At 38.1% G+C, this 15,838-nt stretch overlaps 1 protein-coding gene across 1 annotated transcript in view; it reads right to left on the bottom strand.

Annotated features, from left to right (window-relative positions):
• SLC25A3 (solute carrier family 25 member 3) overlaps positions 1-15,838 on the bottom strand; it is a 772,593-nt gene that overhangs the window by 684,420 nt on the left and 72,335 nt on the right. The gene's annotated exons all lie outside the window — the stretch shown is intronic.

Genomic DNA, 15,838 nt, shown 5'->3' with positions numbered 1-15,838 from the left:
CTGGGTTCAAGCAATTCTCCTGCCTCCAGCTTCCTGAGTAGCTTGGATTACAGGCATGTGCCACCACACCCAGCTAATTTTGTATTTTTAATAGAGATTGGGTTTCACCATGTTCATCAGGCTGGTCTCAAACTCCTGACTTCAGGTGATCCACCTGCCTCGGCCTCCCAAAGTGCTGGGATTACAGGCATGAGCCACCATGTCTGGCTGAATTTTTTTAAATTCCCAATTGTATTCCCAGTTCCCAGGTTAGCATCATTCTGTACACAGTGCCCAGTAAACATCTGTTGAGAGAATACATTTGACCCAATTAATCTGTAGGGAACCTTCACCTCATACTTTCTGTATTTGTCCTATTGTTACTTAACCCTAGCCTTGCACTAAATTCTATCAATGTGTACTAAATTCCATCACTGAGGCAAGGAAAACTATGTTTTTTTCCACTCCTTTCATTGAGCTGGGCTTGGAAACTGTGACAAGCATTTGTCAGCTTGGTATTCCTGGGAGCTCTCCTTTTGCATCCTCAACCATTAAATGGAACCATATTCCTGACCAAGGGATGACTCATATACTCCCATCTGCCTAACTTCCACATTGTTCTAGGCTCCTGATCTCTGCTTCCACTATGTTAGTTTCTCTTGTATATGTCATTCCTGTGGTAATTAGCCTTATTAGCTTGATCATTGAGTTTTGTTTTTTGTTTTATTTTGTTTTTTTTTTTGTAGCTCTAGACTGCTAGTTCCAATTCCTGCCTTTCCCTGCTAGACTAGCATAGAGGCCCTGGCATTCCTCAGGGTGAAGTGCAAAGGAGGGTGGGTACATAGAAGAGTTTATAACATTATAACATTTCCATTCTGGCCTCACTAAATTTGAATTATGGGAATACCCCCGTGAGAACACCAAGCAGGCAGCAGTAGGAGACATTGGTCTTGAGCTCATGCATGAAGTCAGAGCCAGAGCTGAGAATTTGAGTCACTAGCAAAGAAGAGTGGACAGAGTACAAGAGAATTTCAAAGACCTAGCATAGGATGAGAAGACAGGCTAGACCCAAACTCTCAGCCTAGTTGACAACCAGAGGGAGGAGATTGTTCAGATTGAGGAATCAAGGTGTAAAGAAATACAGAGGGAAGGCATAATTGAGTGAGATTGTGGGGAGATTGAAGAGTATGAAGTAAAGCAGATAACCAAAGGGATTTTCTGTAGAAAGAATGGGGAAAATAACTTTGAAATGAGAAGGCAAATAAATAAGAAGTGAAGAGCCCGAGAGATAAAGAGGTGAGAAGGGGTCTAGGTAGTTTTATGGCTGATAGTTTTTATTTTTAAAAAATCCCTTGGGAGGCCGAGGTGGGTGGATCACGAGGTCAGGAGATCGAGACCATCCTGGCAAACACGGTGAAACCCCGTCTCTACTAAAAATACAAAAAAGTTAGCCGGGCGTGGTGGCAGGCGCCTGTAGTCCCAGCTTCTTGGGAGGCTGAGGCAGAATGGTGTGAACCCAGGAGGCGGTGGAGCTTGCAGTGAGTGGAAATCGCGCCACTGCACTCCAGCCTGGGTGACAGAGTGAGACTCCGTCTCAAAAAAAAAAAAAAAAAAAAAAAAAAAATCTTTTGTTGATAATTACAGAAATGAGAAATCCTTGAGGTCTTGAAAAGAATAGAGAAGATTTGAAAGCTGCTAAAAGGAATGGGAAAGGGATATTTAGGAAAGGAGTGAAGCACCAGGGTCTGACAGAACTGGAGTGATGTGAACCTGTAGTGGCCCCCTCAATCACCACTATTATAAGAGATGATAGCAAATTCTTCACATTTTAAATTCTTCTGAAATAAAATAACATTTTGAGATATGGTTGGAGTTTAAAAATATAAATAAAATAAAATACCAGATTAATTTCCAGTGACTCACATTCCAAGTGTTCGTAGGAAGAGTTTGTGTGGTATGTCTCTAAACAGGGATGGAGGAACTAGAACTGATTGTCTATGGCACACCTGACTTGGGGCCAGGTGTTTTGGGGTGTCATCTTATCGAGCCCTCACAGTCTCCCTGAGTGAAGATAACTAATATCTCCATTGTTGAGTTGCAGAAAATAAAATTTACAAAAGTGATGTATTCAAAGTTATTCATGTAGCAAGTGGAAGAGAGGAGATTTGAATCTAAGTTCTTGCCAAACCTGGGCTCTTTTAACTTCTTTATGTTATCTCTCAATAAGACCTTCAAATCATTTTATAGATTTAGCCTTTTATTATATCTCTGTTGCCATCACGGTAATTCCCAATTTTGGCAAGGATGGAAAAGTTTGAAAATATGGTATAATATTCTAGTCCTCAGAATTCAAGAATAATAGACAATCAAGGGAACAGATAGAAAAGAGAGAATTTGGGAATAATTTCCAGAGATGCCACTGGTAAATTCTTGCTTTCCTCTAGAAAATGCCAGAGATTTTCCAGCCTGGAAGTATATTCATAATGAAAAATAAAAAAGATAAGATGAGAAAAAGAAAGGTCAACAAGAATAATATTTTGTCTATTTTTATCTTTGGGTCCTGTGCGTCTTCATTTAGATTACTTTCTCACCTTATTCCAATTCCTCCCAGCAAATTAAAAGTAAGAAGTAGAGATTGACTTATAGACATAATGTCAAATCGGTAGGACTACTACCAGTAAAGTTAAAAGAAAATGTAATCCGAGAACCTAAAGGGATGTTCAAACAAATTACTAAAACTACTAAATTTAGCAAAGTTACTAGATAAAAGATTAACATAAAAAAACCCATTACATTTTTTATCTTAGGGCAATAAACGCATTAAAAATAAGCCTAAAGGTTATCATTTACATTAGTTTTTGAAAGCATCAAATACATAAGAATACTTTTACCAAAAGAAGTGCAATACTTCTACAATAAAAACTTGAAAACTACCACATAGCTGAGAGAAATTAAAACTGTGTTAAATAAATAAAGAGATCATTATGGATAATATTGTTAAAGTATCAGCTCTCCTCAAATTGATCTTTAGATTCCATTGATTCTCAATTAAAACCCAGCAGGTTTTATTTATTTATTTATTTATTTGTTTGTTTATTTATTTTGGTAGAAATTGACAAGCTGATCCTAAAATTTATATGGAAATGCAAAGAACCTAAGATAGCCAAGAACAAAGTTAGACTGCTTATACTACCAGAATCAAGACTTATAATAAAGTTACAGTAATTAAGGCAGTGTGGTATTGGTGTAAAGCTAGACAAAGAGGGCAACAGAACTGAAGAAAGTCTAGAAATAGAAACTCTTACACAACCAATAAATTTTTTGACAAAAACTCTAATGCATTTCAATAGGAAAATAGAACCATTTCAATAAATGGTGTTGAGATTAGTGAGTATTTCTGTGGAAAAAGTAAATCTTATGAAGTACCACACACAAAAATTATTAGAAACGGATCATGAATCTAAATATGAAAGCAAAATGTATGAAGCATTTAGAATGACATGGAAAAGAATATTTTCATGACCTGAATGCAGGAAAATATTTCTTAAACAGGACACAAACAGCATTAACAATAAAGAAAAAATGGACTTTATCAAATTAAAAAAACCTTCAGCTCAAAAAACATACCATTAAAAACATAAAAAGCCTTGCCACAGACTGAGATAAAATGTTCACAATGCATTTATCTGACAAAGATCTTGTATTCAGAATAAAGAACTCCTACAAACCAAAAATCAAAAGACTGAATAAAAATGGGCAATGACTTTTATCATTTGATAAAAGAAGTTATCAAAATGCCCTTTAAACATGTAAAAATGCACTCAACATCATTAATCATTACGGAAAATTGTTTGGCAGTTTCTACTAAGGTTAAACATATACCTACTTATAACCCAGCAATTTCACTCTTAGATGTATAGTAAGAGAAATTAGCACATTTATCTAGAAAAGACCTGTTTAAGAACTTTTATTGCAGCTTTATTCACAACAATAAAGTTGAACCCTGACCTTATACTATATACAAAAATTAACTCAAAACATATGAAATACTTAAATGTAAGTGCCAAAACTACAAAACTGAGAAGAAAACATACATGTAAATCTTCATGGCCGTGAATGAGACAATGGTTTTCAATTTTTTAATGTTAATGCGTTTATTTTTCACTTTTTAAAGAGATGAAGTCTCACTCTCGCCCAGGGTGGAGTGCAGTGGCATAACTGCAGCTCACTGCAATCTTGAACCGCTGGGCTCAAGCGATCCTCTTGCCTCGGCCTGGGATGACAGGCAAGGGCCATCACACTCAGCTAATTTTTAAAAAATATTTTATAGAGATTGGGTCCTGCTATGTTGCCCAAGCTGGTCTCGAACTCCTGGCCTCAAGCAATCCTCTTGCCTCAGCCTCTCAAAGGACTGGGATTATAGGCATGAGTCACAGCGCTTGGCTCATTTTAAAACTATAACAAAAAAGGCACAAGCAAAGAAAGAAAAATAAATGTGACTTCATTAAAACAAAAAATATTTGTGCTTCAAAAGATGCTATCAAGAAAATGAAAAGACATCTACAGAATGGGAGAAAATATTAGCAAATCATATATCTGATAAGGAACTACTTTCCATAATCTATACATAACTCTTATATAACTCAACAATAATAAGGAAATTACTCAATTTTAAAAATAGGTGAAGTATTTGAAAAGACATTTCTCCAAAGAAGATATAAAAATGTTAAATAAACACATGAAATCAACATCATTAGTCATTAGGGAAATGCAAATCAAACAACAATGAGATGCCACTTCATACCCACTAGGAGGACAATAATCAAAAAGACAGACATAAAAAATTTTGGCAAAGATGTGGAGAAATTGGAATCTTCAGACACTGCTAGTGGTAATGTAAAATGATACAGCCACTTTGGAAAACAGTTTGGCAATTTCTCAAAATGTTAAAGATAGGAGTACTCTAAACCCTAATAATTTCTCTTTTAGGTTTATACCTGAGAGAAAAAAAATATGGTCACCCAAAAACTTGTACACAAATCATAGCAACATTATTCATAATAGTCAGAAGTGGAAAAATACAAATGCCTACCAACTGAAGAATGTACAAAAAAATGTGGTGTACTAATTCAGCTATTAAAATAAATGAAGTACTTAAACATGCTAAAACATGTATGAGACTTGAATACATTGTGCTCAGTGAAAGAAATTAGGCACAAAAGGTTACACAACTTTGTGAACACACTAAAACCTACTGAATTGTCTATTTTAAAAAGGCAAATGTTATGGTATGTGAATTGTATGTCAATTTAATAAAAGAAAAACATTATGCTGAATGAAAGACATCAGGTATATGTCATACAATGCCATATATATATATATATATATGAAATTTAAGAACAAGTAAAATTCATCTGTGGTGATAGAATACCTCTGGGCAAGGTACTGACTACAAAAGAACATAGGGGAATTTTCTGGAGTCATGAAAATGTTCTATATTTTTATCAGGGTGGTGGTTACATGGACATATATTTGTCTAAAACTTCATCAATCTGTGTACTTGAGATTTGTTTGCAAATGCAAGATTCTATAAAAAACAAGAAAAAAGACAAATGGAGTGATCCATTCATTTATCCAGATAAAATATTCATTAAGCACTTACCATGTTCTGGTTACTGTTCTCAGTGTTGAGGATATAGCAGTGAACAAAACAGATAAAAATTCTTGCACTTTATGGAGGTTTTATTTGGGTTGCAGGATAGTGGTGGTAATGGTAGAGACAAATAATTTTTTTAAAGTAAAATGAAAAGTTCATGAGATGGCAATTCTGCTACTAAAATAATAAGCATGTAAAGAGGATAGAGAATGCTCTAAAAGGGGAGAAGAGTGTAATTTTAAATAGTAGTTAAAGAAGTCTCCAGTGAGAAGGTAATATTTGAGCAGAGATTTGAAGTTTGAAGGAGGTGAGAGAGTGAGCCATGTAGATATAGGGGAAAGAGCATTACAGGGAGAGGCAACATAGCTGCATAGAATCAAATGGGGGCATGCCTGGATGGTTTGCTGAATGGCAAAGAGGCCAGTGGGGCAGAAGTAGAGTTTAAGGTCCGATGCTAACAGGGAAATCATAGGTCATAACACTTAGGTGATTAGGAGGACATTAGCCTTTGCTTTGAGAGAGATAGGTTTTGTGCCAAGATATAATTTGCTTATTTTAAAGATTCACTCCAATGTTGTGTTGAGAATAGCTGTGGGTAAGCAAGGGTCGAAGCAATGACACCAGTTAGGAGATCATGGTGATTATAGTCTTCTATCTATTGACTTAGAGCAGAGTGGTAAATGTGGATTTGGCATAAGATTTGTGAAAGGGGCAAGATCAGGAGTTCAGCTTTAGACATTGTAAGTTTATTTCAGTACACTGAGGATATCATTCTTTTGTCTTCTGACTTGTCGTGCTGCAATTGAGAACTCAGTTGTAAAACCAGCTGTCACTCCTTTCAAGGGAATCTGTCTTGTCTCTCTGCCTTTAAGATCTGTCTTGAGTGTATTGCATGTAATATGATTAAGTGTGAAATTATTTTCATTTATTCTGCTTGGAATTCACTGGACTCTGAATGGGAATCCTTCATAAGTTCTGGAAGAGAGTTGTTATTTTTTAAATATCACCTATGTTTTCTCCATTCTCTTTCTTTTCTCCTTTTGTTACTTTGACTGAATAAATGTTACACCATTTTACTCAATTCTTCATATATGTTAATATTCTCTTGTATTTTCCTTCTTCTTGTCCTTTGCGTTTTATTTATCATAATGTATTTAAATGTATCCTTCAGATTTTTTAGATTCTCTTTGAAACACTCTGTCTAATCTTCTCATAAATAAATCCATTACATTTTCAACTTCAATATTTTTATTTCTATTCTTATTTGACTCTTTTTAAAACTTCTTCTATATTCTTCGTAGTTTCTTGTTCCTGGAATATATTTTCAAGGCTATCTTTAAAAAATGTTATTTAAAAGTAGCTAACACAGTCAGTTCATAGTTTGTTGAATAAATTCCATTTTCTGAATGGAAATAAAATTTCTAGTGACTGTTGTTTCTGCTGATTCTTGTTCACGGTAACTTGTTTCTTTACACATTTAGAGGTTTTTGTTGTTTTGTTTTGTTTTTTGTTTGGTTCTAACTGTGATATTTTCATTTACCTTGGAATTTTGCTTGTGGGAATTCTTTAAAGCCTAGGATAAATGCGGGTTCTTCCTGAGAAGATTTGCATTTGCTTCTACTAGATGCCTAGAAGTACTACCAGTAAATCTACAGTCATCCTAAATTAAATTCTCAGCCCATACAGGTACTATCAATTCAGACTGAAAATCATGAAAGAACTGATTTGTTGTTAGAAATTTTTAGATTATTTTCCCTCTTCCATTCAATACTAGTTGTCTAGTGGCTGGGAGGGGTTTTATTTCTAGGTCACTTATAAATGGTGTAGCCATTTTGGGGTCCCAGTTTTATAAGGAGAGCATTGCCTATTCGATTTCTGATCTTTGGCAGGCTGGGTTTTTTCCCCCAACTTTTCCGTGTACCATATGAACCATGGAAATTGAACCTCATAGTTATTCTATGGGGCAATGTACCTGGGTGTGAAAGTAAGCTTCAATACTCTTAATCATTCAAAATCTCTGCTTCCTTTAAGTCCTAAGAGTTACTTTATTACCTGATTATTTATATTTTTAAGAAAAATTTAATCCAGGAGTTTTATTTTTCAGCAAAAGATTGATTCAGGTACCCAGGTAATCTTATTATCAGAAATAAAATTCTCCGGAACATGTGAAGTTTGAAATACTTTTTAGAAACCCAAGAATAGACACTGAACAGAAAATTGGTACTATGAGTCTGCAGTCAAAGAAAGAATCTGGACTAAAGATAGAAATTAAATGTTGGTGTGGAGATACTGTTTAAAGTCATAAGCCTGGATGAGGTCCCCAAAACAATGAATACAAATGGAGAAGCAGTGTAAGGACTCTTGGGCACTGAAAGGTTTAGAGGGTGGGGAGATGAGGAAACTTTGAAGTCTCCTTCAAAGGAAGGAGACTTCGGTCTCTCCGAAGAAAGAGACCTCAGTGAGGTGGGAGGAAACTATATGGGTGTGGCCTCTTGGAAGATAAGTGCAGAAAGCTTCAAGAAGAACAAAATGATCAACGGTGTCAAATGCTACTGAAAGTTTAACTAAGATGAGAAACTAAAATGAGTAATTTATTGGCTTCAATAACTGGAAGCAAGTGACCTTGACTAAAGCAGTATTGGTGGAGTGTAGGGTGCAAAGCCTGATTTAAATAGATGGCAGAATAGGAAGACAGAAATTGGGAACCAGTAAGTGTCCATTAGTATCTGTATTAATCAATAAGGAATGGAGAAATGAGAAAGTAGTTTAAGCACATGTGATATTAAGAAATATTTTGGAGCTAACAGAAATTGCAGCATTCTTGTACGTTTGTACATTTGACCCAATAAAGAGCAAAAGTTGGTGAGGCAGCAGAGAGAAAAGAATTTCAGCAACATGTTCTTGAATAAGCAGTGTGGAAGAGATTTAATGCCCAAGTTGGCTTTAGGGAGGAACATGGACAGAGCATGCCCAGGAGTAAAGGGAAACTCTCTGGGCTCAGATGTGAGTGGATGGGTAGATACAGTGGTATGAACTTATGGGAATTATATCTTCTGATTTCTTTATTCAGTGAAATAGGTAGCACATTCATCAGCTGAGAACAAAATGATATTAGATCTTGTAGGGCAGAAGAGGCAACATGTAATGTTAATCTAGGAGAATGAGTGAATGTGGGGTGACCAGGCAGCACTACGGCCACTAGTGGGTAGGGGATATGAATTTAAACTGGCCAGGCACTGTTGCTCATGCCTATAATCCCAGCACTTTGGGAGGCCGAGGTGGGCGGATCACTTGAGGTCAGGAGTTTGAGACCAACATGGCAAAGCCTCATCTCTACTAAAAATACAAAACGTAGCCAGGCATGGTGGTGGGCACCTCTAATTCCAGCTACTCGGGAGGCTGAGGCAGGAGAATCACTTGAACCCAGGAGGAGTTTGCAGTGAGCTGAGATTGTGCCATTGCACTCCAGCCTGGGCAACAAGAGCAAAACTCTGTCTCAAAATAATAATAATAAAGTGAAGCCAGCCAGTACGGTTGTGTTTTTCTTCAGTTCTGTTCAGCTGTGTGGGTACAGTATGGAACAGTCAGAGAATTGTATTTAGGCAGGGCTGGGATTGTGCCAGGTGGGATAATGAAGTCAGAAAATGGCAAGAGAATTAGAGTTGTATAGAAGGGAGTGATGCTTGTGATTTCTATGAATTTTAAGCCAGATATGGAAAAACTGTAGATGGTGGAAAACAGGGAAAACAAAGTACAGTCAGTGGATTGTCAGAATCAGTGGGTTGAAGAATTGTTGAAGTACTAAAGGGAATGCTCTGGAAAGATGGGGGGTGGTGTAAGATAGTGGAAACTTACAATTGGATTTATGGGGAGTGGTTGCAGTTTTTGGTAGGGCTAACACATAATCATGGTAATGAGTATCTGAGGTTGGGTGGGCACAAGATGGTTGGAAGAAAGAGGTTACAGATTAAGAGATGGAGATACTGAGATGATAATTTACACCAAGGGATGTCAAACCACAGCCCAAACTGGCCCACCGACTGGTTTTATATGGGCCTTGGCCCTGCTAAAGCTGCCTAGCATTGTGAAGCAGAGACAAGCCAGTGAATCTCCAAATCCCATGCCCACTTCCTCTCTTAGTGCCAGCCTCCTGGCTGGTGGCCATAATTCACCACTCCTGAAGACTCATGCTGGTCATCACCTACCCATCAGAAACTTCTGTCAACTACTGGGCATGAAGCTGTGAAATCTCATCCCCAGAGTCAGGGATTCAGTGAGTTACTTCACGTCCTCTGGTCAGCTGCCCAAGCTGAGATGGCTGAGCTCTCCAGGAGGAAAGAGTGTTCTGGAATCTGGGTCACTGGGGCAGACGATGAAATCGACAATGGTGGCACTCTGGGCAAATGGGATGGGTAGGGTGGGGGCAAAAGTTTTCTGCTGTTATGTAACTACCTCATGACATCCTTATTGTTGTGCCAGCAAAGCCTAGAATATTTATTACCTGGCCAGACGCTGATCTACAGAATTTACCAAGAATTGTGATGAAATAGCATTGAAATGAGTGACTGTGAGATAAGAAAAAAAATTTTTCAATAATTACAGAAGTAAAGTAAGGGTTAGTCATTGATACTACTAAGTTGGGTAGTATATGAAATAGTCTGATGACATGAGATTAAAACCTGGGTCCTGGCTGACGCCCATCACTCTTTTTTTTTTTTTAGACGGAGTCTTGCGCTCTTGCCAGGCTGGAGTGCAGTAGCGTGACCTTGGCTCACTGCAACCTCTGCCTCCCAGGTTCAAACAGTTCCCCTGCCTCAGCCTCCCCAGTAGCTAGGACTATAGGCACATGCCACCATGCCCAGCTCATTTTTTGTATTTTTTTTTAGTAGCGATGAGGTTTCACCAGGCTGGCCAGGATGGTCTCCATCTCCTGACCTCAGGCGTTCTGCCTGCTTTGGCCTCCCAAAATGCTGGGATTACAAGTGTAAGCCACCGCACCCGTCCCCTACCACTCTTTTAAAATATTTTTTAAAATCCTGGAAAGAGAATGGCCTCCGAATGACAAGGTTATTGCCAGGAATAAAAATAGAGTTTCAAATGAGCATAAAAAGTCACTGTCATACTACTATCATTATGGAAATATAAACGGTCATTGTGTTGAAGTAGAATTTAATAGATACTTAAAAAGTATAAAAACATTAAGTGCATAATCAGTAATACTATCAATGTTGAATCTTTAGAAAGTTTTAATGCAATTCTGAAACCAACTTTTCTTATGAAACTATTCAAAGTGTCCTTGGTTTCAACTCTAATGTCTTGCACAGAAGAAAACTTGCCATGCAAATTATTCATTGCCTGAAGAAACCAGGTCCACAGAAAGCTAAAATTAGAACTACCATCCAAGGAATTGTTATTGAATATTTCAAACAACTGATGCTCAACTCCATCATAGCCATGACAAGGAACAGGAGAGGACAATGGAATAATTTTTAATGGATGGATACTTTTCTAGACTACTTGTTTTTTTCTGAAAATTATCTCCAAGGGCTGAATCATCTCCAAGGGCTAAATAGGAGACAGCATAAAATGGTGAAGACCACTGAAGGTAAGTCAGAAGCCCCAGTGCGTTTCCTAGTAATGTGATATTGGATAAGTTACTAATCCTCTTTAAACCAAAGTTTCCCAGACTGTAAAATAGAAACAATACTACTAAAATGCACTGGGTTTTAGTGTAGTGTAATTTAAATAGATGGAGAAGTTCTTAGCACTGTGTCTGGCATATGCTGGGTACATCCCATGAGATAAAACTAAACCTGAACTGACTAGGTGGTTCACCGATCCTCATATGACATTATTCCAGGGCCATACTTTTGAATCAGTTAACAAATTCATAAAAGGAGGCATTTGGTTAAATTATTTCAACTGACTATTATGTGTTGTTTAAGTAATAAGGGAGCAAAATTAGCAGGTCTCTCTAGAGGAAATACAAAAGATTATATATAGAAACTTAATTCATTGCACTTATTTATCCTATATAATAGGTTAGTGAGTGAAAGTTTCAATAATGAGTGCTGGTAACTGACACATATTGGAGAGTCCATGTTCCATTTAACGGCATTCAGACTCTTTTTAACAACTTTCTCCTCCTTTCCCCCAAATCACCAGGTGTAGCTGGTGGGCCATCATTCTGTGACTCTCTATGTAGACCCTTGGTTTCATTTATAGAAATGTCCAGATCTTTATGAATGCTTTCTTAATTCTGTTTTGATTCACCAACTTTCTAAAGTAGCTCTGTGGCTCATAGCTAACTGCATTTTTAACTTGCACTAAAATTTGATCTCTCGTGGTATGGCTATTTGTAATAAGGAAACAAAGCTTTATGACCTCATGGGAATTCTGCACACCTCAATAATGAGCTGGGAACAGAAAATGCCCATTGAGATATGACTCCTGGGTTAGTCTGACTTTCAAGCTAAGTGGTTTGTTCTTGGAAGCTACCTTCCAAATCACCTGGGACTCAGATTTCTGTTTCAGCAAAATAAAGATTTACTGTAGTATGGCTGAAAGTTTGAGATCCCTAGCTGCAGTCATATGACCTGGTTCAGGCCCTAGCTCCTTTCCTTATTGGCTGTGTCAATTTGGTTGAATTGCCTAAGGTCTCTAAGCCTTATTTCTTTTGGGAGTTTCAGCTTGGCCAGGCCAGTGATTAGTGCTAATGGTTAGTGGAGTGAGAGGTCAGGATGAGCAGTAAGCCTTATCTAGGGGAAATTGAGTTCAAACCAAGAAAAGTAAAGCTGTTGATGCAAAAAGCAAGAACAAAGTTGAAAATTGGAGATGTCGGCCGGGCGTGGTGGCTCATGCCTATAATCCCAGCACTTCTGGAGACTGAGGAAGGTGGATGGCTTGGGTCCAGAAGTTTGAGACCAGCCTGGGCAATATGTGAGACACTGTCTGTAACTCATGCCTGTAATCCCAGCATTTTGGGAGGCCAAGGCAGGTGAATCAACTGAGGTCAGCAGTTCAAGACCAGCCTGATCAACATGGTAAAACCCTGTCTCTACTAAAATTACAAAAATTAGCTGGACATGGTGGCAGGCACCTATAATTTCAGCTACTTGGGAGGCTGGGGCAGGAGAATTGCTTGAACCTGGGAGGTGGAGGTAGCAGTGAGCTGAGATTGCACCATTGCACTCCAGTTTGGGTAACAAGAACAAGACTGTATCTTTAAAAATTTTTTTTTTAAATTAGCTGGGCATGGTGGGCATGTGCCTGTAGTGCCAGCTATTCAGGAGGCTGAGATGGGAGGATTGCTTGAGCTCAGGAGACAGAGGTTGCAGTGAGCCGAGATCATGCCACTGCATGGCAGCCTAGGTGACAGAGCCAGATCGTCTCTCAAAACAAACAAACAAAAAACAAAAAACAAAAAACAAAAAAACAAAGAAAAGAAAAAGAAAATTGGAGATGTTGCCACAGAATTTGAGAGCCAGGTAGAAGCAGAATTAAGGAGGGAGCAAAGAGTGAGGGCAGGACAAAGCAAAGCAAGAGAAGCCGGGCATTCCCAAAAAGCAGTAACTATTATCTAAGCTTGGTTTTATTGGATGCTAAGTGCTTTCTGAGTTGAGATTCAGATGCCATGGTTTAAATTGCAACATGAAGGCACACAGGTCAAATTCAGCTCACAAGTCAGAGATAATAATAAGGTAATGGCTAACATTTACTGAAAACTTACTACACATGAGCCATGCTCCAAATATTTCACATGTATTAGCTCATCGCAATCACTCAGCAATCCTTTGAGATGGATACTACTTATAGCCTCAGTTTACAAACAGGAAGACCGGGATAACAGCTGGTTAAGTTATAGCATCAGTCTTTAAGCCTAGGTAGACTGGTTCCAGAGTTGATGCACTTCACCACCATCGAAGAATAGGGGCCATGTCCTATATTAGGGAGAACACACACAGGGCTTGGTGACAGAATAAGCCCATACTCTGTCTGGTGAAGGAGGCAACTCATACAAAAGGTTCCACCCTTTGACTGCCTTCTTTATGCATGTCATAGTCCTGTTTTCACACTGTTTTCTCAGCATCGTTTTTTCACTGTGTTAACTGTCATCAACATATTACCTTCACAGTTATTTTAAGATAATATGTCCAATATGTTACTTTAACATTTCTTTGAAAAGGCTTTGTTTTCTTTGGCAAACAAATATTTTACCAAACCAGTGTTTTTTTAAAACACTGGAAATAGTTGTCAACATTTTAAATTTGGGAGACTTCACATAAGAATCCTGACTTCTGGCTTTTCTTGAGAAATTTCAGGACTTGAGTAAGTTCAGAATGGTGTTCCTGCTGATGACCATCATGGCATCTGGTTGAGCAGTTGCTCTTTTTGCAGGGCAGGGGCTGCTTCCCAGAGCCCTATAGTCCCCACCTACCCCCACTGCATTGCTCATTTATGTCACCTGCCTTACCTTTGTAGGCCTTTGTGATTCCTCATTTAAAAGTCCAGATGGGCTGGTAGCATCAAGAACAGTGGACTGGTGCCAGGATTATGTAGAGAGATGTGCAGAAAATGATTTAATTTAAAGTTAGAACAGTAGTACTTCAGCAATTGAAACTAAACTACCCAGCTAACTATACCTGTTTATATGTTTGTAGAGCTTTTGATCCTATATATAAAGCTAACATCTGTTTAACCCTTAATAGTGCAGATAGAATGCTATGCAGTCACCAGTTTGACTCATGTTATGTCAGCACACATAATATGTGTGCCAGTCCTCTTGTGTCTAGGTGGGGTTTATGATTTGTTCGGAGGGTAAGTGACACATGCCATTACCAAGCCTGGCCTCTGAGAAAATCTTCCAGATGCAATTTTTCTCTCTTTTCATCATCCATGGAATCTTGGATATCATGCATTAAAGATGATGGCATTACCAGATAGAAAGAACTAGGTCCTTGAGTGACTACCTGGAGAATAGCCACCTGGCAAGAACCATTTTCAATGGAGAAATAACCTTCATTTAGTTCAGCCACTGAAATTGAGGATTGCTTGTTACAACCGCTAGAAGTAAGTGACATCACCGATATTCTTGATATTATTCTGTTTTAAGCACTTTTCATATAGAAACTCATTTAACCCTCATTGCTACCTTGTAAGTTCTCTGTTATCCCTTATAAGTTCTCTGTCACAGATGAGGAAACTGAGGCATCAGGCGGTCAGTAATTTGCCCAAAGTTACAGGGCTAGTCAATAGCAGAGCCAGGATTTGAACACTGGCTGATGGGACCTAAGTTTTACCATTGCCCATACCAAGTCTCAACAAATTTCTGCTGAGCAGGTATGAAAGTTCAGGAACAAAGCCAGGCTCTGGGGATGCAAAGTCAATAAAAACACACAGTTCTTATACTTAAGAACAGTATAACAGTAGGAGCAGTCTCATAAACCAACTCAGTAATCTGACATACTTTTTGAGTACACACTGTGTCTCAGACACTGTTGTAGGAGGAAGAGGGTCATCTATTGTAAAAGACAGTAAAGGGCAAGTAACGATAGAGATGCAGAGGAAGGAGAGAACCACTTCATGCAGGAAAAGCAAGGGACATTTCTCATGGGAGATGAAAGTTCATTTGGCTCCTGAGGGATGCTTAGGCTTTTGCCAGCATTAGACCAATTCTAAGGGCTCTTTAGGCATGCCCTGTTTCTGTTTCTCCTCAGCTATACACAACCTGAAGCCCTTTCCCCTTTGACAACCCTTTTCTTCATCCACTGAAGTGATCCTTACTGCATAGTTATTTTAGGAACAGGAACACAGAACAATTAAAAAATCATCAATTACTATAAATAAACTTGACAGCCAGCATTCCTTATGATATCATAAACCCATGTAGCTATTGACTCACTAACAGGTGAATCATTCCCTAGGATCCATGGTGACAATAATGCTTTGCCAAATTTAGAATCATCAAAATAAACATACAAGTACATAGGGTCAAAACAATTCCTCATATCCACAAGGGAAATTTTCATCAAATTAATGTGCCATGATAAAGCAAAAACAAGTGGGAAAAAATTCACTTCTCCTTGAATTCCTGTAGAGGATTCTAGAATTATTTTCTTTGTTCCTAAACTTTATGATATTCTGTGCAACAATGATATTAGCTGAGAAAAATGATGACTAGGCAGCATCAACACAGGATCACTC

This window comes from Macaca thibetana, chromosome 11 (genome assembly GCF_024542745.1).
Source record: "Macaca thibetana thibetana isolate TM-01 chromosome 11, ASM2454274v1, whole genome shotgun sequence".
NCBI lineage: Eukaryota > Metazoa > Chordata > Mammalia > Primates > Cercopithecidae > Macaca > Macaca thibetana.
The sequence above is the reverse complement of the archived record's forward strand: the minus strand, read 5'-3'. Positions and strand labels throughout refer to the sequence as shown.